At 37.4% G+C, this 25000-nt stretch overlaps 1 protein-coding gene across 7 annotated transcripts in view; it reads left to right on the forward strand.

Moving 5' to 3' along the window:
• LOC137650081 (venom allergen 5.01-like) overlaps nt 1-25000 on the forward strand; it is a 613638-nt gene that overhangs the window by 372966 nt on the left and 215672 nt on the right. The window lies entirely within an intron of this gene.

Consider the following 25000-nt stretch of genomic DNA (forward strand, 5'->3'; position numbering starts at 1 on the left):
CTCTCAGCTGTTGCCCTACTGCCACATAGGAGATAAACTTCTTATTAAAAATGCTTGATCTGTTCTGGTACAGTCTGGGAAAATCTGAATGCAAATGGTGGTCATAAAAATGAAAAAGTCTTTTGCAAAATACACAAAACTAACTGAATGAATAATATCTAGAACAGGGATAAGTGACCTTCAACCCTCTTACTAAGCATAGCTGCCATCGTGATTATTTTTGTCCCACCAAAACATATTTTCGAGAAAAAAATGTTGGACATAATAAAATACCCTAGAAAAAATCATGACATCTTTCAACAATGGTACTTATGTCATTGACCAGTTCCTCAAGAACATTTCCTTAAACTTATGTGAACAGGAGTCATTTTTGTCAAATAAACCCATAACGCGATTCCTTTTCAGGTACCTCAATGCTTTTTTCTTATCTTTTCTATTTCATTTCCTTTGTATATCTCTATGGCTAGTGTTATCATCTTCCCCCGCACACTTTCACCACCTAAAGTACAGTTTCATCACAAGTTTTCTAACTTACTTTTAATTCCAATTTGGTCCCATCCAAGAGGAGCTCGACTATCAAAAAAGGATTTGGCGCGTCCTTCGAGTGTGCTGCAGTATTTCTTCCCTTATGGAACCCCTTTATAAGAGCTCTCGTTGCCATGAGAGGCCCGCACGGAGTTAGCACTTTGTGGACCGAGGCTACATGTGCTATAGTGGTTTCGGTGGTGCAGCGAACCCCGGCTAACGAGATTTTCATGTTTAATGTTACAGTTTAATGTTAACAGCGGCTGGCAGCCAGATAGTGGCCTGAAAGGAATTGCCGCCCGAGCTAGACATCCGCCCTAAACATCCTTAATAGGCTGAACCCCCTTTCTGTCTTACGGCTTTCATCTTCTTTTCTTTTTTATTAGGTCTTCTTTCCCTGCCTCATCCCCTCTCATACCCTCATCTACACTTACCCCAATTCTTCTGCTATCCCTACTATTCCTCATTACATCTTTCTCCTAAACATAAACAAATTCAAGAATAAGTTAGACAAGATCCTAAAAACTCTCTAAACGTTTAAAATAATTCGCTCTATTCAAGAGCAAATGGAGTCTCCACAAATGGAGTAAAACAGCTCCCTCTACTCCTCCAACAAGCAAATTTTATTTCCCCCATCCTTACGCTGCCTACTCTTATCTGTCGCTGATGACCAAACGAGAATTTGGGTTAGGTTAGGGGTCCTTTTAAATGGACAGCTCAGGGGGTTAACTGTACTTCATACTGTACACCTGGTTGAATACTCGTACAATTTTGGTAACAAAGTTCTTCATACTATTCACGTGATCATCTGTTGTTTTCGGAATGTTACTGTTTTCTGGATTTTTCAGCCAGTCTGTGTTCTTCCATTTTGTATGTAACCACACATGCACGTGCATATATATATATATATATATATATATATATATATATATATATATATATATATATATATATATATATATATATATATATATATATATATATATATATATATATTTCTGGGCTCGAACCTGTGCCGCCCAGTGAATAAGCTCCATTTAGCACTTATTCTTAGGTAATTTACTGCTAAATATACCAGAGAAAAAAATGTAAAGGAGTGCTAGGTTAACTAGCTCGCTCACCTATTGGTGTCGGTATAAAATTGGGCGTATAATCCAGAGGTCCCGCACTATTTAGATTCATCCACGACAAAGACCCCAATAGAGGAGAGCCGTTCAACCTCACTCGGCACCACCAACTCTGCATCCGCTCAGAACCCAACTCCTTTTAGCACGCCTTATGGTAACCCGCTTTTTGTTTGTGCTCTCGTGTTTTTGCAATTTTCCTTTGGATTATGGCTTCTTCATCGGTTTCCCAGGAGACACCGTCTAAGTTAAGTACCAAGCTAGACTCAGACGTGCACTGTATGAACTTGAACCTTACAGTCACTTTCTTTAGAACTTTATTAGAATCAGGTCTGGCAGCCAATGCTATCACCACTATTAAATCTGCTTTGAAAAAGATCTTCCTAGTGGGTTTTAACATAGACTTAACCGACTCTTTGTATATATATATATATATATATATATATATATATATATATATATATATATATATATATATATATATATATATATATATATATATATTTGGCAATGCCTATGTGTGCGTGTGCTTTCTATAGAAAGAGAGATTAGAGTATCTACATGAAAACTAAAAGTGTATTCCTAAGTCAAATTTCTCAAGGAAGTTAACGCAAGTGATCCTGAATCTCTAATTAGCCCCCTAAGGAAGTCGTGATGACAGTAGCCCCCCGCCCTCACCCCTCCCTCCCGCCCCCTCCCTAATGCCCTCTTTCGTGAAAACGGGTAGCCCGGAACCCTAGAGTTTTTCGACTTTGAAGAAAAAAGGTACAAAACAAATTGCAGAATATTCAATGATTTAGCGTTATGTGATTTTTATTGAGGAGTCTAACGTCGTTATTTTCATTTTGATCGAGATCCACCTTGGGGGGTCTACGGGTCCCAAAAATACAGACCACATAAAACTGCATTCTATAATAATGAACCAACTGCAACGAATTTCGACTTACAGATTGTATGAATATAGAGATTATTTTGGGTTATATTAATTTGGAAGACATATATATATATATATATATATATATATATATATATATATATATATATATATATATATATATATATATATATATATATATATATATGTGTGTGTGTGTGTGTGTGTGTATATATATATATATATATATATATATATATATGTGTGTGTGTGTGTGTGTGTGTGTGTGTGTGTGTATATATATATATATATATATATATATATATATATATATATATATATATATATATATATATATATATATATATATATATATATATATATATATATATATATATATATATATATATATATATATATATATATATATATATATATATATATATATATATATATATATATATATATATACATAGATTATATATATATATAGATATATATATATATATATATATATATATATATATATATATATATATATATATTACAATTGTATTATTATTATTGTTGAATGCAGTTTTATGGGGCCAATAGACCCCCAAGGTGGATATTGATCAAAATGGAAATAGCGACTTTAGCTCTCTCGATAAAAATTACAAAAGAATCTATCATTAGATATTTTGTATGTACTTGTCTATGTCAAGTTCCATTGCAATTGTATCATTATTATTGAATACAGTTTCAGGAGGTCTCTAATTGTGGGGACCATAGACCCCCAAAGTGGATATGATCAAAATGGATATTGCGGTGTTAACTTTCTCAATAAAAATTACATAATATTCGGTCATTAAATATTCTGTATGTACTTCTCTATGTCGCGTTTCATTACAATTGTATAATTATTACTGAATACAGTTCTAGGTGGTATGTAATTATGAGGCTTGTAGACCCTAAGGTGGATATTGATGTTAGTGGAAATAACGGCGTTAGCTTTCTCGATAAAAATTGCATTAGATTTGATCATTAAATATTCGGTCAGTACATCTCTATGTCATATATGCCTATCCCAGTCTACATAAAAAAAAAAAAAAGTGTATCCTTGTGTAAAATATTCAGAGGAAGTCAATGGAAGTGGTCCAAAATCTCTAAGTGCTCCCTTAACCCTGGATAGGTACGCTCCTCGGACACCCCTTTAAGGGTATACTCGGACGCGAACGACCCCGACGCCAAAAAAAATTCTTGAAAAATAAGTTTTTGCAGTAACCTCCTTTTTTCTTTTGCCAAAAAAAACTTCAATGAATGCTTAAAACAACTGTAAAGATAAATACTACTCATCTGCAGAAAAACTATTTATTATAAATATTTTAAAAAATTAAGTAGAAAAAAAAAAGAGCTGACATAAAAATTCATAAAAAAAAGTTTATACATATATACACAAATCCTTTTAGGAATTGATTCTTGAATGTTTAGGACACATCTTGATGTATTTTGGATGAAATCAGACCCATGGAGGTGAAGATCTGAAATGAGAAAAAAAAGGGTAACTTTTTTTGGTCAAAAAAATTTGTCCAAATTTCATGAATTTTTTGGGGTACCCAAATGAAATAGGAAGTGGCTAATTTTTTTAGGGAATAAACATATGTTATCCTAAAATAGAAATATGTAAAAAAATCTTCATTATTTTGTAAATTACATTTATATCAGGGGCCATATCTAAAGGTAATTTTTTGAGTACTTAGAAATTCCGTAAAAAAATACATATATTTAATATATAATATGATATTTATGCAGGTAAAAATATACCAAAATATCAAAAATTCTATAGGGAACAAGAATATATATAGATAGGGCAACTTACGCTTCGGATATGTCCACAAAATGGCCGCCAACCACACTGACTCAGACTCCCTAATCTGCCACTTGAAATGTAGGAAGGGTATGTCAATTTCAAGGTGTTATTTACTAATCTAATTATTATTGGATATGCATAAAAATTGTATGGTGGGTTGCTGGATAATTTTCGATTATTTTACGACTATAAAATTAAAATTCTGACCCAAAAAAATTTTTTTGAAGGGAAATAAAATCGAAAAAAAAAATGTAAAACAATATTTTAGCTAAAAAAATTTGATGATATTCAATCAAAAAAAAAGTAAACAAAATTTTCCGACAAATAAACATCTAGAGGAATCATTACTCTGTGATAGTTCCTTAGTACGTAGTAATTTTGAAAGAATTGGGAAAAAACGAAAAAATGGCAATCACCGGAAAATCGAACACATACCTATATATACGCCATATCTGGCTAAAAAAAAGATAGGCATGGGTAGCCAGATCATCTAGAAACACTTTCCAACACTATAAAAATATAAGTTTTGCGACACTACTTGCCAATTCCTTACGGTAACATGACTAAGCAAAAAAATGCAAAACAAATAAAAAGGGGCACTCGCGGAAAAATGGCTAACATTCTAATATACGGCATTTCAGAAAAGAAAAAAAATTCAGCCACGTGCTAGGCAAACCATCAAGGCACATTTTCCGACAAATAAACATCTAAATGAATAATTACTCTGTGATAGTTCCTTAGTACGTAGTAATTTTGAAAGAAATGGGAAAAAACGAAAAAATGGCAATCACAGGAAAATCGAACACATACCTATATATACGCCATATCTGGCTAAAAAGAGAAGATAGGCATGGGTAGCCAGATCATCTAGAAACACTTTCCAACACTATAAAATTATAAGTTTTTGCGACACTACTTGCCAATTCCTTACGGTAACATGACTAAGCAAAAAAATGCAAAACAAATAAAAGGGGCACTCGTGGAAAAATGGCCATTCTAATATACGGCATTTCAGAAAAAAAAATTTCAGCCACGTGCTAGGCAAACCATCAAGGCATATTTTCCGACAAATAAACATATAAATGAAATATTACTCTGTGATAGTTCCTTAGTACGTAGTAATTTTGAAAGAAATGGGAAAAAACGAAAAAATGGCAATCACAGGAAAATCGAACACATACTTATATATACGCCATATCTGGCTAAAAAAAAATAGGCATGGGTAGCCAGATCATCTAGAAACACTTTCCAACACTATAAAAATATAAGTTTTGCGACACTACTTGCCAATTCCTTACGGTAACATGACTAAGCAAAAAAATGCAAAACAAATAATAAGGGGCACTCGCGGAAAAATGCCCAACATTCTAATATACGGCATCTCAGATAAAAAAAAAAAAAGACATGCACGTGTTAGCCCAACCATCAAGGCACACTTTCTAACACATAAACATGAAAAAAAAATCAATAATATACGGCAATTCCTTACTACGTAGTAAATTTTTACAAATATTGAAAAAAAACAGAAATTGGCAACCGCAGTTAAATACCCAATATACCAATAACTACGTCGTATCTGACAAAAACAAAATCACGCATGGGTAGCCAGATCATCTAGACACACTTTCCAACACTAAAAAAGCAAAAGTTTTACGACACTATTTCGCAATATCTTACGGAAAAATGACTTGGCAAAAAAATGAAAAAAAATGAAAAGGGACACTCGCGGTAAAATGCCCCGACATTCTAATATACGACATCTCAGATAAAAAAAAAGACATGCACGTGTTAGCCCAACCATCAAGGCACACTTTCTAACACATAAACATGAAAAAAAAAAAAATGAATAATATACGGCAATTCCTTACTACGTAGTAATTTTTACAAATATTGAAAAAAAAAACAGAAATTAGTAACCGCAGTTAAATACCCAATATACCAATAACTACGTCGTATCTGACAAAAACAAAGTCATGCATGGGTAGCCAGATCATCTAGACACACTTTCCAACACTAAACAAGCAAAAGTTTTACGACACTATTTGGCAATATCTTACGGAAAAATGACTTGGCAAAAAAATGAAAAAAAATGAAAAAGGGGCACTCGCGGTAAAATGGTCCTCGTGGTGATGAACGACATTTTAACTAAAAAAAAAAACATGCACATGGTAGCCAAACAATCCACCAAGACTTTCCACAACTGATAACCTATACAAGTTGCACCATTCTACGACAATTTCATAATACGTAATAACTTTGATAATTATGCAAACTACCTTAGAAGGGTAAACTCGGACGCGAACGACCCCGACGCGTCTCAGAAATCGGGGAAGGAGTACAGCTACAGCAATGCACATCTGGACACTACTAGAGCGTGTAGGGGAGACACCTCCTGCAGGTCGATCACCCACAAATTCAGTCACGGGGGTGAGTCACGTGAGAAAAACCTGTTTTTTTTTGACGCTCGGGGTCGCAAACCACCCATCGTACCTATCCAGGGTTAAGGGAGTTATGGTGGGAAACACCACCCACTTCAAACCTCAAATATATACTATTATATGTAAAATCTAAAAGCGAGTTGTTATGTAAATATTTCCGAGAAAGACAACATTAATGGCAGCTACGCGTGAAGAAGACGAAGACCAAAGAAATTCTCGCCTAGAAAATAATAAAGAAAGAATTGCAGCAGTAAGAAATAGGGGAAGAAAATAAAAGAAAAACTCGACTTCAGACTAACAAACAGAGAATGATTGCTCAGTAAAACCAACAAACACAGGAAGAAGAAAAGAATATTCAGGTGTGCAGAAGTTAGAGCACGCCCGTTTAATGCAAAACAATGGTGTCATGATACCTTCACCTATGACCCAAGACATCGACATGAAACAAAAGAGATAAAAAAAAAATTGACTTGATGACTTAATTATACAAAATTGTAATCACTCTGGTGCTCTTAAAGTATAAAAAAAAGAAAAAAATGAACCTCGTGGATTGTGTTGTGGTGGAATGAAAGTTAGGCTCCCTATGTTACAAATATCATTTTCATTCATTATAGGAAATGTTTCATCTTCACAGTTGCAGTTTCCACAAATCAAATATTAGGCGGTAAGAGTATTTACGAGTTAAAAAATATGGGGTTCAGAATGAATCATCACACAGATAACTTACAAGAATCAACTACTATGAGATTCAGGGCCTCTGTAACACGGTTTTTTCGCAATAACTTTTTTTCTATGAATTTCATAAATATAACGCTTATTCAGAATGCACATTATATCTACACATAAATTTTGACTATATTCTGCATTACGTAGGTTGAATAAATTTGGTACTTTATTAAGTAAAAGTGACGATTTTTGAAGACGGGCCAACTTACTCAGAGAAAAGGTTTCGAACGCACTCGTTACGTAACTTATGACGGCATTTCTTCTCTCTTTCTCGATCGATGATTGGTTATACGTAACGAAGGCTATACCTCTGCCAACAATAACACAAAAGTGTAAATAAAAGCAAAGCAGTACACATTTATGAACTCTGAAACCTCTCCACTGAGAACTGTCATAATGAACAAACGAACAAAATATGTTAATAAATACAAAAACACTTCGATTATTTGTCTAACTCCCAAAATAAGTTTCCTAAGAAATTACAGTCTACTTTATAGGTCACAATCAGATTAACAAAGTGTATGGAATAGTTGGTAATTTTCAAAAACGTAGTAGACCAGCTTGATTTGATAACTGCTATATCCAATGTCAAGCAATTTTTATTCATTGTCTATCTACCTACCTATTTACTGTAAAAAAAAAAAAGATAGCCGGGTACCGTATTTTCGCTTTAAACCTTCACCAATAATTATCGTCAGAATGATGACTTCATGAGGCTCCACCCACTTTGGCCTCGTTATGAATCAGGATAACACTGAAGGCTATCATGGGCATTGTTGGATCAGAAAATTCAAATTCTGGCTATAAAAACTCATTTCTCGAGTAGTTGTAAGAAGTGCTAAATGATCCTCAATGATCCCAGCAGTTGGCCTAAACGTTTAATTCATGCATACTACTGTTGTGGCAGTACTGCTACAGTAGTATTACTACGCCAGCACTGATACCCCACCCACATCTATGTATTGTTCCGCCATTCATAAAGTCTTTGTCATGTTTTTTCACTGTGCAATAAGCCATGGCCTCCTCAGAAATTAAGTTTAACATTAGATGATAGGTTATTTCATTAAGCTGACAAATTATGGCAACTGGGTATGTTATTGCCGACGTTGAAGCTAAAGATAAAGTATGGTATCATTCCTTCATTGCATTATCATCTTGACTACTATTTTTTTTGCTACATATAGTAAATATTTTAAAGGATAAATGAATTATGTTCACTTTACTTCTATAGATTCCCATTAGATGTACAAATAAAACTCCTAAAACTATTCATGATTTATTTACAAAATGCAGTCATGCCCAAAACATAGCCAGCACGTTCGTACGGCCTAAGAAGAAGAAAAAAAAATTATATCGGATGATCCGTTGGTCTGATGGAGATTTTAGCACAAAAATCTTATTTTAACAAAAAAAGTTATATAAAGACTGTTTACATACAATCTCTCTCTCTCTCTCTCTCTCTCTCTCTCTCTCTCTCTCTCTCTCTCTCTCTCTCTCTCTTGGTGGCATAGTGAATAGTTAATGGAAATGTTCAAAAGCCTGAATGACATTACAAGTATTATAATCATGTTACGCTAAATACAAATCAGACCATAAACATTGGATTTAAACTAGAAACTGAATAATTACCTATTCAGGCTATAATAGATATGGCCAAGGGCTTTCTCATGACTGTATAAAGTTGCAAGTCGTAAGACAAATGCAGGTTTGCAACCACGGGGGCAATTCCAAATCCTGTTAGCCATTCTTGACTGTTATGGGTTTCAGAGCAGATGGAAGAAGGTGAATGGGTGTCTGGTGGATGGGTGGGGCAAAATTTTGTCCAAAGGTGTTTACATTGCTTACGTAATGAATGTTTTCGACTCTTGGCTCGGTATCACTGGCCATGGCGTAGGCTGAATCATTTTTACTCTATAAAAATTAAAACCATCGGGTTTAGGTTATTGATAATGCTGACAAAATTTGTGTGTGGTTGTAAAATATACATATGTCAACTTTCAGCTACACCCGATGCTTTGATAAGGAGCAAAGTCCAAAAAACCGTGTTACAGAGGCCCTGAATCTCATAGTAGTTCCTTATACTGACATTGCTTTCAAATTCTACACTCGGGCATCGCCGGGTATCTCTCCTGATATATATATATATATATATATATATATATATATATATATATATATATATATATATATATATATATATATATATATATATATATATATATATATATATATATATGTATATATATATATATATATATATATATATATATATATATATATATATATATATATATATGTATATATATATATATATATATATATATATATATATATATATATATATATATATATATACATATATATATATATATATATATATATATATATATATTGTATGTTTATTGTATATATATATATATATATATATATATATATATATATATATATATATATATGTGTGTGTTTGTGTGTTGGTATATATATATATATATATATATATATATATATATATATATATATATATATATATATATATATATATATATATATATATATATATATATATATATATATATATATATATATATATATATATATATATATATATATATGTATATATATATATATATATATATATATATATATATATATATGTATATATATATATATATATATATATATATATATATATATATATATATATATGCAGGAAGGTTGGGGCATCTGGAACGCCGTAGATTTAGTATAAATAGGATGGAGAAAAGCCAGCGTAGCATCATATATTTATTTTCCAAATTTTCGAGACTTTGGGTCTCATCATCAGGGCTGTAAAATATACATAATATACAAATTAAAAAAGACTCAGTATTGATATTAATATAAAAAGAACAACGTAAAAGTTAAATATAATCATTTAAAAAATGAAAAGAAAAAAAAAAAGGAAAAATTATATACATATATAAAATCAAAAAGTGAAGAATGCTCAAAGTACCTATCATTATGGAGCTAAAAAACTGAGTGACGTTGTCTGGTTTGGGAAGGAGGACGTCAACTATGCTATATATAGAATTGTGGAAGAAGTCTGACCATTTAGTGGGGGCACAAGCTGTTCAATTGCTAACGACTCCAAAACAGAGAGAGAATAGTCATTGGGCGCTTGGGTGACAATACGAAAATCCTTATATGAAAATGATGTTTTACATTTATTACAATGTTCACGTATATTGGAAAATTCTTTAGTTTTCAAAGTACATCCCGTACGGTGACTGACTCCGAGATGAGAATCGATTCTGACCTTGAGCAGTCTTTTGGTGGCTCCCACGTATTTCCCGATCTTACATTTCGGGCAAGTAAACGGATTTTGAGCGAAGCGAAAAATCTATTTTTGGGTGAGATAGCCATGTCGTCCTGATGGAAGTTCCTATAGGGTAGCTTCCTAGGGTATATTACAACTACGGCGATATTCCCAGAGAATTTACCTTAAGGTACCAGAATTCTAACTCCTGGAGCGAGTATCCCTCGTGAAAGGGATATCGCGACATATCAGAGGACGTATTCTAGACACGTCACATGGCAATCTACGACCTGAACAGAGATTCGTCTCGTAGGAGGGAGATTGACGAGATACGAATTCGGGAAAGAAAAAGGGGAGCCGCTCCCAAGGCTTCCCTATCCCCCGATTCGTATGCGTGCCTGGCGCCAATCCTGGCGCCATCTGTATTCCTTGTAGCGTACACGAGGTGCTACAGATACTGTATGTAGGGAGGGGTCCTACAGCCCTTTCTTAGAAAGGCAAGGGCGGGTCCATCAGGACGACATGGCTATCTCACCCAAAAATAGATTTTTCGCTTCGCCTAAAATCCGTTTTTTTGGGCTCAAGCCATGTCGTCCTGATGGAAGTGTACCAGAGCATTACTGTATCTGTGGATTCTCAGAACGTGCCGTACTCCCCGGAGATATTTATTCCCGGTCGACTAGACCTAGAGACCTAAGATGTTACCGTTATACATCTTTTCAACTAACTATCAACTATGTTAGAGCTTCCTGCCCCCTACAGGGAAGAGTCCTACTAGACTCTGGAAAGTCTCGAAGAGTACATATATCTATGTATGAATACCAGGCAAGCTAATATAGTGGTCTCGCCCTATATTAAGTAAAGCATAGTTTGTATAGAACCACTGCGTCAATATATTGACCAGTAATCCGCACAATACTTGTATTGGACAAAGGTTTATATCCGCATAGGAAGAAACTAATAAAACTGCCCTCGTCCCTTTATGGGACGGAGTCCTCCCATTAGGGGACTTACATAAACCAATGCAACATAGCTTGCAAAACAGAACAATTCTATCAGAATTATCCCAGATAAGATACATAGAATTAAAATGCTCAATTATACCAATAAATTGACACAGGTGAAAGAGACGCAAGGTTCTCAAGAACAAGTTTATTGACAGATAATAAACAGACAGGTTAACAACAAATATATATATTTATATAAAAGAGGGTAACCCAAAACTTTAAGCATAAGTATGATAGTAAACAGAACTTGTTTATCTGAAAGAAAAACCATTAAACACCACTTTAATAAGATACCAAGGTATCAAGTCATAAAAAATCTGTATTACAAATCAATCACATTAGCGTTAGAAACGCTTGGCACACATGTCTGAACTTATGCAAGGTTCACCTTTGAAAGAAGGAACAGTCTATATGAGCACTTGGTGCCTTTATTTAGTTTGTAGTACAGTATGTACCTACACACTCACCCTGGACTTAATCGTCCCAATTAAGACCACTGTTCCTCGCAGAGTTAAACAGTAGGGTTAACTACACGACCCACTGCTACCACAGATCTCTTAAGTTCCTCTACTTGCTTCGCATAGTGGCGAAAGAACACCCTGGAAGACTTCCAGCCCGTGTATGAACGGAGATGTTCAAAATCCATACAATTAAAGAAATTTAGGGATGAGGCAACTTTCCTCGGATCGTGACCTGCGGGTGTACTGTCAGGATCCGCTCTGCGAATAAAATATGTCATTTTCGCTCTGAGTTGATTCAGAGATAAATTTGAGCCTGATGTTTCTCCCCTGAATAGTTGACTACCCTTGAAGTCTGAAGTTCTACGAAGATAGACCTTTAGGCATTCTACTGGACATAGAGATGCATCTTCCTTCAGAGGGCAGATTCTCCAGGGACCCCACCTGTTGGTGGGTAACTCATTCTTGGCGAGAAACGTAGGATCCGGAAACAGGTTCAGCTCCCCCCCATCCAGGAACTGAACACGACCTGCCTCTCTCGAGAGGGCTACGATCTCACTAACCCTGGCCCCGGACGCGAGTGCAAATAGGAAAATAACTTTTTCCGTCAAATCCTTTAACGCACATTCTTCATTGCTCAACAAGGAGGCGAAATGAAGAACTTTGTCTAAAGACCATGAGATGGGCTTTGGAGGTGCTGAAGGTCTGAGCCTAGCGCAGGCTTTCGGAACTTTATTAAAGATCTCGTTACCTAGGTCGATCTGGAAGGCAAATAAAATGGGTCTCATCAAAGCCGATTTACACACTGAAATCGTGTTAGCTGCCAATCCTTGGCCATGGAGGTGGATGAAGAAAGATAAGCAGAAATCTGTTGAGATCTCCTGCGGATTCTTTGCCTTTACAAAGGCCACCCATTTTCTCCAAGATGACTCATATTGCCTTCTAGTCGATTTGCACTTGTATTCCTCTAGGAAGTCTATGCTGGCTTTCGAAATCCCGAAGCGCTTTCTCACCGCTAGGGCGAGAAAATCATGAGCTGCAGGGTCTGGGTTTTCTGTAATGAAGCGCAGACAGTCGACTTCTGGACTCGCTGGGTCAGAACTGGATGTGGTAGCGGCACGAACTTCATCTGTAGTTCCAACGCCAAGGGGAACCACATACTGTTCGCCCACTTGTGGGCCACTATTGCCGCTACCCCCCTTGAAGGATCTCAGTTTGTTGAGGACCCTCAACAGAAGGTTGTGAGGAGGGAACAGATAAATCCTGGACCATCTGTTCCAGTCGAGGGACATTGCGTCCACTGCTTCCGCTAAGGGGTCCTCGTACGGGGACACGTACAGGGGCAATTTCTTGTTGTCTTTCGTCGCAAAGAGGTCTATTTGCAGTTCTGGGACTTGATTCAGAATGAAGGAAAATGATCCTGCGTCTAAGGACCATTCCGACTCTATCGGTGTGAACCTGGATAGAGCGTCCGCTGTCACATTGCGGACTCCTTGAAGGTGAACTGCCGACAGGTACCACTTCTTCTTTTCCGCCAATCGGAAAATGGCTAACATCACTTGGTTGAGAGGTGGTGACCTCGACCCTTGTCGATTCAAGCATCTCACAACCACCTCGCTGTCTGTCACCAATCTTATGTGGATCGAGTGACGCGGGGAGACTTTCTTTAAGGTAAGGAGCACTGCCATAGCTTCTAGAAAGTTTATATGAAAGGTCCTGAATAGCTTGGACCAAGTCCCCTGGACTTTTTTCCGATGAGAGTGACCTCCCCATCCCTCCTTTGAGGCGTCTGAGTGAATCGTCATCGACGGGGGAGGTGGCTGAAGAAGAACCGACTTCTTTAGATGCCTGGCTTGGGACCAAGGTCTGAGAAGAGTACGTAGCCGAGGCGGCACTGGTCTTCTCAGGTCTCTTCGCGCGTTTGATGCATACCTTCTCCAAACTCCAGTTGCATCCTTTAGCTGTGCTCTTAGCACTGGGTCTGTCACTGAAGCAAACTGGAGAGAGCCTAGTACCCTCTCCTGTTCGCGTCTTGATATCCTTTCGGAATCTAGAAGTCTCTTGACAGAGCCCGCTATCTCCTTCCTTTTCTTCATTGGGATGGAGAAACTGTGTGACAAAAGGTCCCAGTGGATTCCCAGCCACTAGAACTTTTGGGATAGAGAAAGTCGAGACTTTTTCTTGTTGATCTTGAAGCCTAGGTACTCTAGGAACTGGATCACCTGACTGGAAGCTTGCAAGCATTCGGTCTCGGATGCTGCCCACACCAGCCAGTCGTCCAGGTAGGCTACTACCTGAATTCCCTTTAGGCGTAATTGTTTGAGAGCTGCGCTCGCAAGCTTCGTGAAAATCCTTGGGGCTATGTTTAGCCCGAATGGCATGGCTCTGAAGGCGTACAGTTTCCGTTGTAGCCTGAACCCTAGGTAGGGGGAGAGTCGACGGCTGATTGGAATGTGCCAATAGGCGTCTGACAAGTCTATAGAGACTGAGTATGCCCTCTTGGGCAGTAAGGTCCTTATGTGTTGCAGTGTTAGCATCTTGAATTTGCAATTCACTATGAACTTGTTGAGTGGTGACAAGTCCAGAATGACTCTGAGCTTTTCCGAGTCTTTCTTGGGAACACAAAACAGCCTCCCTTGGAATTTGATGGACTTCACCTTTCGGATCACATTTTTCTCCAACAGTTCTTGAACGTACTCCTCCAAAATGGGGGTGGAGTGTTGGAAAAACCGAAGGCATGGGGGTGGAGTGCTGTACCAGCTCCAACCCAGTCCATTCTTGAGTAGGCTTTGGGCCCAGGGATCGAAGGTCCAGCGATCCCAAAATTTTATCAGTCTCCCTCCTACCGGTATCATTTCACTTGGACTGCCGTCCTGAGGTCTTGCCTCCCTGACCACGACCACCTCTGAATCCCCTTCCCCTTGAGGGGCGCCTAGACGAGCCTCTGGCTGCTCCTCTAGGTTTTGCACGAAAGGAAGAAGACTGTCCTTCGAACGTTGGGGCGAATGTGGTTGATTGACCTGGCACAGCCTGGGGTACCCACTGAAAGGCAGTCGGGGTTTGTGCCACCATCTGGGGCACTGGAGGCAAAGGCAATTGCAGTTGCTGTTGCTGTCTATAAGGCTTGGCTGGCCGAAATGGTAGCCTAGTCTTCATATTCTTCCTCTTTGGTTGAGGACCCTCATCCGGGGAAGATTTTCTTTTGATAGCCAGGCCCCACTTCTGGAGAAGGTTTCTATTCTCCACGGCGGCCTTATCAACAACCTCTTTGACCACATCGGTAAGGAAAAGGTCTTTTCCCCAAATGTTGGAGGAGATTAACTTCCTTGGCTCGTGTCTCACCGAAGCCCCGGTGAACACGAACTCCCTGCAAGCTCTCCTTGCCTTGACGAAGCTATAAAGGTCCTTCGTCACTGTGGCTAGGTGAGACTTAGCCACTACCATGAACCTTTCATGGACCTTGGGGTCACTTGCCATCGTCTCGAGAGTAGTCTGATGAGACATTGAGGCAGCCAGTCTTTCTTTTGTCTCGAACTCTCTTCGTAAAAGAGATTCGGATAGCTTGGGGAGGTCCTCGCCGAATTGCCGTCCGGCAATATCAGCCTCCAACTTCCCCACTGAGAATGTCAGATGGACATCCTTCCAGTCTTTGTGGTCCATAGGTAGAGCCAGCGACAAGGGTTTACACTCCTCCAGGGAGGGGCAAGGCTTGCCGGCCTCGACTGCCTTTAGGACAGCCGCTAACCCTTTCTGTAAAAAGGGGAAGGCTCTATCAGGAGAGGACACAAACGAAGGGAGCTTCTTGCTCAATGCAGCTACCTTCGAATTCGAGAAGCCCCTCTCTTTCATCGAGGATGAAAGTAGGGCTTGAGCCTTAGCGTGGTCCATAATAATGACCTCCTTCGGCTCTGTCTCCTCCCTTGAAGCTGGTTCTTTTCTCAGCCGGACATAGCAGTCCGGATATGATGCCTTGCTGGGCCAGAATTCTACCTCCTCTAGGGGAACTGAACCCAGCTTATCCGAGATGACGATCTTTCCAGTCGTCATCGGCATGTGCTCAGCATACCTCCATGGGTTAGCATCTGAGCATATGGGAAGGTCTTTCACATTGAGCCTTTTCCGGGGCCCATGTGATTCTGCCAGGGACTGCATACGCAGTTCCATTGCAGCCGCCTTCTCCTGATTCTCCTTCTGCATTTGTTGGATCATTCCAACAATCGAAGAGAGGGCCTGTCCCAGTTCTACTGGGAGACCAGCCGATGTTGAGGGGATAGGCTCCGGCATCTGAACCGGAGTAGCCGACACCTCGTCGACCTCATCCTCTACGACATCCGGGGTTTGAACTTGATCCTGACCTTCTGCCAGGAGGTCTTCTTCCAAACGTTCGTCCAGGTCAGACATCCTGTCACACAACTGGATGTCTTGCATCGCATCTGCGACTTCCTCGTCCACCTGGACTTGATCTTGAGGGATCTCCTCTTGAGGCTGGGGAATCACTGCCTCAGCTGATGCCTGGGGAAAAAGATACGCCCTCATCTTCTCACTTGGAAGATAAGGGCCAGAGGTGTTCTTCTTGAAGCCCCTTACCCAAGTACGAAGCTTTTCCCTAGCTATATCCCTTGATTCCGCCGTTCTAGGGGAATCAAAAGCCTCAGTAATCAGGTTAGTGCATACAATACATACCTGAGGGTCCCAATACTGGAGATCATCCTTGGAGACAGCGCATGCTGCGTGTCTCCTACAACACTCATGTCCGCAGAGGTTCTTGCTGCGGACATTGCAGAAAACATTTCCGCACTTCGGAGGGTCCTCCTGTAAAGAGAAGAAATTTCCATGAGTATCAAGTGAACTATGTATCACTGGATATGCATAGTATAGCATAACAATTCATAAAGGAAAGACACACACCTGTGTTTCCCTCACAACCCATTGTTGCAGCCTTCCAGATAATAAAATCAAAATGGTTTATCTCTACTAGAGTAACCAATGCAAGGTTTCCAGAGGAAACAGGTGGAGCTCACACCTAGGCAATGATTTTAAAATCCTGGATAATAGACGGGGAAGAACTCTGCTTCCTGTCTGAGGGCAACAGCAAAGGGCTGTGCAAGAAAACACAATAGTGTTAGAAGATACAGTGCTGTACCTAAACTTTTACTATAGTTTTCTTCTTACTGTATATGCTATACAGAAGAATACTAGTACAGTATAGGAGGATGTGTGCCGGCCTGCCTTTGCCGGCCGGCACACACCACAATTAGCTTTAAAGTATACTACTTAACAGCTATAGGGCGGCAGCCCTCTGGTTCAAATGCCTGTGCCGGCGGCAGCAGCTGCCGGCCAGCAACAGCCAGTGTTGGCCGGCAATGATTGCCGGCCAGTAACTACACAAGGTAGTACCCAGCTGCCGGCCACACTCTTGGTGACCGGTAGACAAGGACTGACATAAGCCGGCCGGCAAAGGTACAAGACCGATGCCAGCCGGCAGCAAAAGAACCAGAAGACTACACCTGCCCGGCTGCCGGCCTCATAGGCCGGCAGCCGGGACAGGTACAGCACTAGAAGAAAATAGAATGGATGCCGGGATAAGAGTGTACACAACCCCCCAAGCCCGGCAACCGAAAGAGTGCATATAAGGAAGGGGAGAAACTTAATTCAGGCTTCCTTGACCAATGCCGTCCGGCTCTGCCGGCAGGCATGGATGAGGGACCAAGAGAGGTCCGGGCAGCACTCGAAAACATAAGACCCTTGCCGTCCAGCATCTCTGCCGGCCGGCAATGGGCTTAGTCAATTCCACATCCCAACCTATACTAGGTCCAGAAGTAGAATGACATACAGTACAGTAATACCCTTGCCGGCCGGGGTCACCACTTGGCCCAGTTATGGCTAACGCTTTTATGTGCTCTTTCGAGGAACAGATGCTGGATGGGTGTCCCCTATCATATCGTCCTCTCTTTTATAAGCGATATGTGGATGACACTATTGCTCTATTTAGGTCTCGAGAAGCAGCTGAAGCCTTCTTGCAATATATCAATGGCCTACATCCTAATATAAATTTCTCAAATGAGCATGAACAAGACAACCAACTTGCTTTTTTAGATGTTTTAATTACAAGGACAGAACATGGTTTTAATACAAGCGTCTTTAGAAAAAAGACGTTCACAGGCCAAGGTACAAACTATTATAGCAGTTGTTCCAAGATATTTAAATTAAATAGTATTTCCACGCTGTTACACCGTGCTTATACGTTATCTTCCAACTGGCATAACTTCCATAGTGAAATCCAATTTTTACTTCAGTTTTTTAAAAACAATTCGTATCCTCCAGCCTTAATCTTAAAATATGTCAATAACTTTTTAAATGATAAATTTCAGCCACGTTAACTTGCACCAAACGTGCCTAAATTATTAATATATGCCTCTATACCTTTAATTCATTCTAACACATTTAAGGTGCAAATACAAAAAGTTATTCAAAAAACTTTTCCGGCAGTGAACCTTAAGTTAATAGAAAAAAATCCTAAAACTCTGGGTTCTTTGTTCTCCCACAAAGATAAACTTCCGACTTTGATGCGGTCTTTGGTGGTATATTGCTTTACTTGCCCGAAATGTAAGATCGGGAAATACGTGGGAGCCACCAAAAGACTGCTCAAGGTCAGAATCGATTCTCATCTCGGAGTCAGTCACCGTACGGGATGTACTTTGAAAACTAAAGAATTTTCCAATATACGTGAACATTGTAATAAATGTAAAACATCATTTTCATATAAGGATTTTCGTATTGTCACCCAAGCGCCCAATGACTATTCTCTCTCTGTTTTGGAGTCGTTAGCAATTAAACAGCTTGTGCCCCCACTAAATGGTCAGACTTCTTCCACAATTCTATATATAGCATAGTTGACGTCCTCCTTCCCAAACCAGACAACGTCACTCAGTTTTTAGCTCCATAATGATAGGTACTTTGAGCATTCTTCACTTTTTGATTTTATATATGTATATAATTTTTCCTTTTTTTTTCTTTTCATTTTTTAAATGATTATATTTAACTTTTACGTTGTTCTTTTTATATTAATATCAAAACTGAGTCTTTTTTAATTTGTATATTTTGTATATTTTACAGCCCTGATGATGAGACCCAAAGTCTCGAAAATTTGGAAAATAAATATATGATGCTACGCTGGCTTTTCTCCATCCTATTTATACTATATATATATATATATATATATATATATATATATATATATATATATATATATATATATATATATATATATATATATATATATATATATATATATATACTGTATATATATATACTGTATATATATATATATATATATATATATATATATATATATATATATATATATATATATATATATATATATATATATATATATAATATGGACTACATGCCTAAAATAACTGAAAAATAAACAATATTCATTTATAATTCACTCGGAGCCAAAAATCAAAGAACCCCGCATTTCCGTTTTTTGATACAATTAATTACACCAGCCAACGCAGGCGTCAATCTGACTTCTGAGATTTGGCAAGCACTGCTCCACCATTGTATGACATGACATCATGGAGAGAAAAGTTGACTCCACCACCCGGTTTATTTACAATCAGTTAACCACCTGAAAATTAATTCAGTCAGCGAACAGTGTAGATTTGAACATCTTATTTATATAGATTTTGATGATATAAACAAAGAAGTTGTAGCAGATGACGAGGAATAGTCATCAGCAATTCTGGATCCATATCGGTTAGAGCTATAGAAAGTAGTCAGGGAAACACCAGCGAAGTTGAAATTTTCCCATTAAGAAATATCAGATATAGAGAAAAAATATTTCTTCATAAAAACAAATAAATTTCAACTTTGAGAAGAGGTAGCTAAAAATAGAACACACTAGGTGTTTCTTGACAGAGCTCTCATATATGGGGAAGAATAATGCACGATAAATTCATCTATACAAAATCTGCAATAGATAGAATATCACGCAGAAAATTCGCCTACACAAAATCTACATTAAATAATATGAGCTCATGGAATATTGTGGACTACAAAGTGTTGTTTGATTCTAGGTATTTAAACTAGAATATTTGTAATTTATTATGAAGGAAAGAATCAAGTATAATAATAAGATAATAAGCTGTAAATAATAAGAGGAAATTGAGGAGAGAAAGGCAAATAAATTGAAGAGATAATATATCAAAATTCAATGTAGAAAGAGGTTGTTAATTTGCAAACATATAAGAATGAGAGAGAGAGAGAGAGAGAGAGAGAGAGAGAGAGAGAGAGAGAGAGAGAGAGAGAGAGAGAGAGAGAGAGAGAGAATATTAACTTAATGTCTATTATTTCTCTTCTGGAGTGTCATCTTCTGCCCTCTATTTACAACATATGCATGAAAGCCTCATTTAAAATAATCATTATATAGGCTGAGGATTCTAACCAGAGGTCGTTATATCATTCAGTTTTATATAGCTCCATGGAGATAGTGTATAAAATGTATTTAACGCATTATCTATCGATAATATTCATAAGGTCCCCAAAAAACAATGTTTCCATATATTACGTTTCCAGTAAAAATTCGCATCTTACGTAGAAATATCTATAAAACTTTTAATTAATATTCTAGAGAAAATATACTATGTACATTTGCACAACAGTACTTTAGTATCATAAGTCCCTATGTATCTTAAGCATCAACTTGAAAGAACTTTATGACTGGTTCATGGAACACCATGGACCTTTGGTTCTGACGGCTTTAGATATGCGTGCAAAAGACTAAAGAATTAGGAAGGTATATTCCGAGAATATGGAATGGAAATGCTTATTCCAAGCTTGGATTCGCAAATCCTGCTTACACGAAGATAACGGAGCTAAATCGAAATTGAAATGTTAATGGTAAATCTCAAGTTCTTCATGCTAATATGGACAGAGATTTTAGTAAGATCTAGATCTTAATATAAGATGATAGGTTGGTAGTCTTCATATGCCAGAGAGAGAGAGAGAGAGAGAGAGAGAGAGAGAGAGAGAGAGAGAGAGAGAGAGAGAGAGAGAGAGAGAGAGAGATCAAACAATACTGTATATTTTAAATTGAATATGAAAATTAAGAGAAAATATCTAATTTCACCATCGCAAAATTAATTTCAAAAGTTTCCAACAAGTAACAGATATTTAAGTGATTGATGGATTTCGTAACCTGGCGTAAGAAATGTAATGTGGGTAGGTGTATTTGTGATAATTTTTATTATCGGTATTGTGGATTATTTTGTTGTTACTATGATGATGATGATGATGATATTATTATTATTATTTATTATATTATTATTATTATTATTATTATTTTGTTGTTGGTGTTGACATAATGTGGCCAAATGAGGTCATTCATTTTTAAGTAATGTATTAAAGTGTGAAGATATCAAAGTCACGAGGTTTGGCTGGGCATCCATTTGACCCGTGAGCAACCCACTGTTTTCTTAACAATTCATTCTTTAGGAAGAGATACAGGGAGAGATTTTCACTTCCTGTATTCGAGCACCTTACCTGTGAGGCATTACAATGCATAAAATCCTAAGCAATCGATACAAAATCACTTTCCCAACAAGCAAAATCTTCTGTTTTGGTAAACCTAGATTGTTTACATCCGCTTCTAGTCGCCGAAGTCTCTCTGTGACGTCACAGGTACTTCCCACCCAAGCGGCCGAAACTGAATGGCACATTCATGACGCAAAGATAAATCGTGAAAATCCCGGCAATAAAGGCCTAATACAAAATAACACGGCAATTGATCAAATCCAAATTCAATCACTTTGTTTCTGTTGTGGTAGCTTTTTTAATGGAAGGAAAGTTGTATTCCCTATATCAGCCTATCTCATGGCTAAAAAGAAAAAAGAAAAAAAAATTTCTCTTGAAATTCGGTCAAGTGGTACCTAATGCATTGCCATATAAGGCAATTTGCTTGTAATACAGCTATTTTGCAAGCAAGATAAGATTTTTCGGATTTTTTCTACACTTGCCCTCGGTTATTTGAACTCCTAAGTAGACAAGACGTTTCATAATTGCTAGTCGAAGTAGAACATGCCTTTCGCTGGTTGCAGTAAATGAACGTTCGTCTCTTCGTTCTTGCTCTGCGCGTCCCATAGCCAATGTGTCAGTTTTTACCTTACGGAGAAGGGAATGAACTAAGTAAGACCCCGGCTGACGAGATATGCGCGTCTGGTGATGTTTTGGCATGCATAAATAGGTTTTTGACGCATTGAGAAATGCAAATGTTTATGCTAATACTGAAATATTCTATGACAGCACAACCAACTTTTAAGTATGATTTATAACTCGGCTCGTCTTGTTGACAAAATATTTTGGATAAAATTCACTCTTCGTGTTTTCATCAATTGTATTCCAAAAGTAAATAGAATAACTCTTTTGCTTGGAATTGAGAGTATTTCTATTCGTTACTTTCTTATCAGTATTGATATTTACGCGATAGAAAACGTCAATTTACAAAAAAAAATGTCTCCATGTTTCTTACTCATGACACCGGAATTAACAATAAAAGAAAAAAAAAACAGTGGTGTGTATTGTTCTTCCGCCAAATAAAGAAGCAAAATTTACCTGCGATCGTAGTATATTTTGGTGGCAGTGGTCCTTATTGTATAGAGTATACTGTGCTATTATGTTGGAACAAAATTTTTGCATTCTTATAACAATTCTGTTTTCCCAGACAAATAAAATGTATTCAAATATAATCATATATCACTTTCTCACACTGACGAAGGCCGATTTTCGTTTCCCTCGTAAAACTCTTCGTAATTTTACAAAATAAAGACTATCATCCTTCATTTTCACCGTAACTCCTTCGCTCGATAATTAATCATTTAAACAAATAACGCTGTATTTTGTTATTTCTTTGCTCTACATTAAGGACATAAAATTAAAATATTCTCTTAAGAGGACCTAAGACTAGAGTAGTCGTCAAAATGTTTGATCTGATGATATTTCCAGGACAAAATAGCAGTTTTTTAAGCAGCACTATATAAAAGAATTCATCACAAGCGTCATTTAAGGCTACTAATATGTCTTGGTCATGAACAAATCGAGTCTTATATCACCGTGAGATTAAAAGCAAATTTCACTTAACATATTTGTTCTGTGGAAATCAAAATAACTACATTTGATCGATGACCCCCCCCCCACTCCACTCTTTTCAGCTACTCTTTTGATCTTTTTTTATTTATATCTTCCTTGATTATTGTAATTATTAGATTTTTCAGAATCGGGTATTTCAGCTTTTCCTGAGTCAAATCTTTCTCTCTCTCTCTCTCTCTCTCTCGTGTAGTTCTATCATGATTGAGTGATATCACCCCCTATAATTATATGAGAAAATCGTTTAAATACAAATTAAATCTAGTAATATGAAACCTAAATTGTAGGATTATTGCGTGCGTGCTTTCTTCACGACTTTTTTACGGCTCGTCGACGACCATATCCCGTTGATGCTTTATTTTATCGTGATCGAAGAAATTATGGTTAATGATTTTGTTTACCCGCTATGAATCATCTCTCATTGATGATAAGATTATTTCTCATTAAAATATATGATGAAGACCTTAGTTGCGAATGTCTAGGTGTCGGAGATCTCCATTCGATTAGGCGAGTACAAGACTCTCTCTCTCTCTCTCTCTCTCTCTCTCTCTCTCTCTCTCTCTCTCTCTCTCTCTCTCTCTCTCAACCACGCAGATTATTTCTGGAAACAATATCGACGATTCCGGATCTACTCTTGTCAATACCTTAACAACCTTTAAATCAGAGAATAATGACACAGGATATAAGGAGAGAGGGCCAGAACGGGACTGGCTAAAGGAGGGGAACTATTGATTGTCAAGTAATTAACATTATGCTTATTGGGCTGGTATTTTTTTAGAGAAAGGGAGTGTTTGCGTCTGTCTTGAATCTTCTAAAACTTGCTGATGATCATAATTATAATTTGTTGTATTGAGTTGATTAAGCTTTCACGTTTATAAAAAGATAAGGCGTCGCTGATTTTTTCAGTGCATTGCTTTGGCTCTTGTTATTCCTCCTTTTTGATTGTTGGCAATATTTATTTTGCTTCATAACGTATTACAATATAAAACTTGCCTATGCGTTTGTACGTTTATTTTATGTATATTTTCAATACACATTTCCTTAATCATGTATGTGAAATTTTGTTCCAGGTATTTTAAATGTGAAAGAGGCATAATATTTTATTCTCAGCAGATATCGCTTGTGCGCGTAACTAATATATCTTGTCAATGCACTGCAGGGTGCAGTAATTAAATTACATACCACTCTTCATTCTTCAAGTCCTCTGAAAGGATGCAGAAAAGTTTTTCTTGTATCCTTTTTTCGCCTACCTTGAATTTAGCTAAATATTTACTGCCTAACAGTCTTATACGAAACCTCGCAGTAGCCTACTTGTGATTCCTTTTTAGGTCTAAGTAGTTACATGCAGATAACCTTGGCTGCAGGTGTTGGGTAAGACTTGTTCCAATTAATTTTATTGCTTCCTTGAACTTCGTTAATCATGAGGCTTTTATGTATTAATAACTCAAGTGTTGGAGATTATGTTCTTGTTTTCTATCACAATTATCGGAAGCACAAGTCTGAGATTGATAGCATTTTCGGTGATTATAAATCGGTGTTGTAGGGTTCTCTATAGG

The sequence above is a fragment of the Palaemon carinicauda genome, chromosome 11 (genome assembly GCF_036898095.1).
Source record: "Palaemon carinicauda isolate YSFRI2023 chromosome 11, ASM3689809v2, whole genome shotgun sequence".
NCBI lineage: Eukaryota > Metazoa > Arthropoda > Malacostraca > Decapoda > Palaemonidae > Palaemon > Palaemon carinicauda.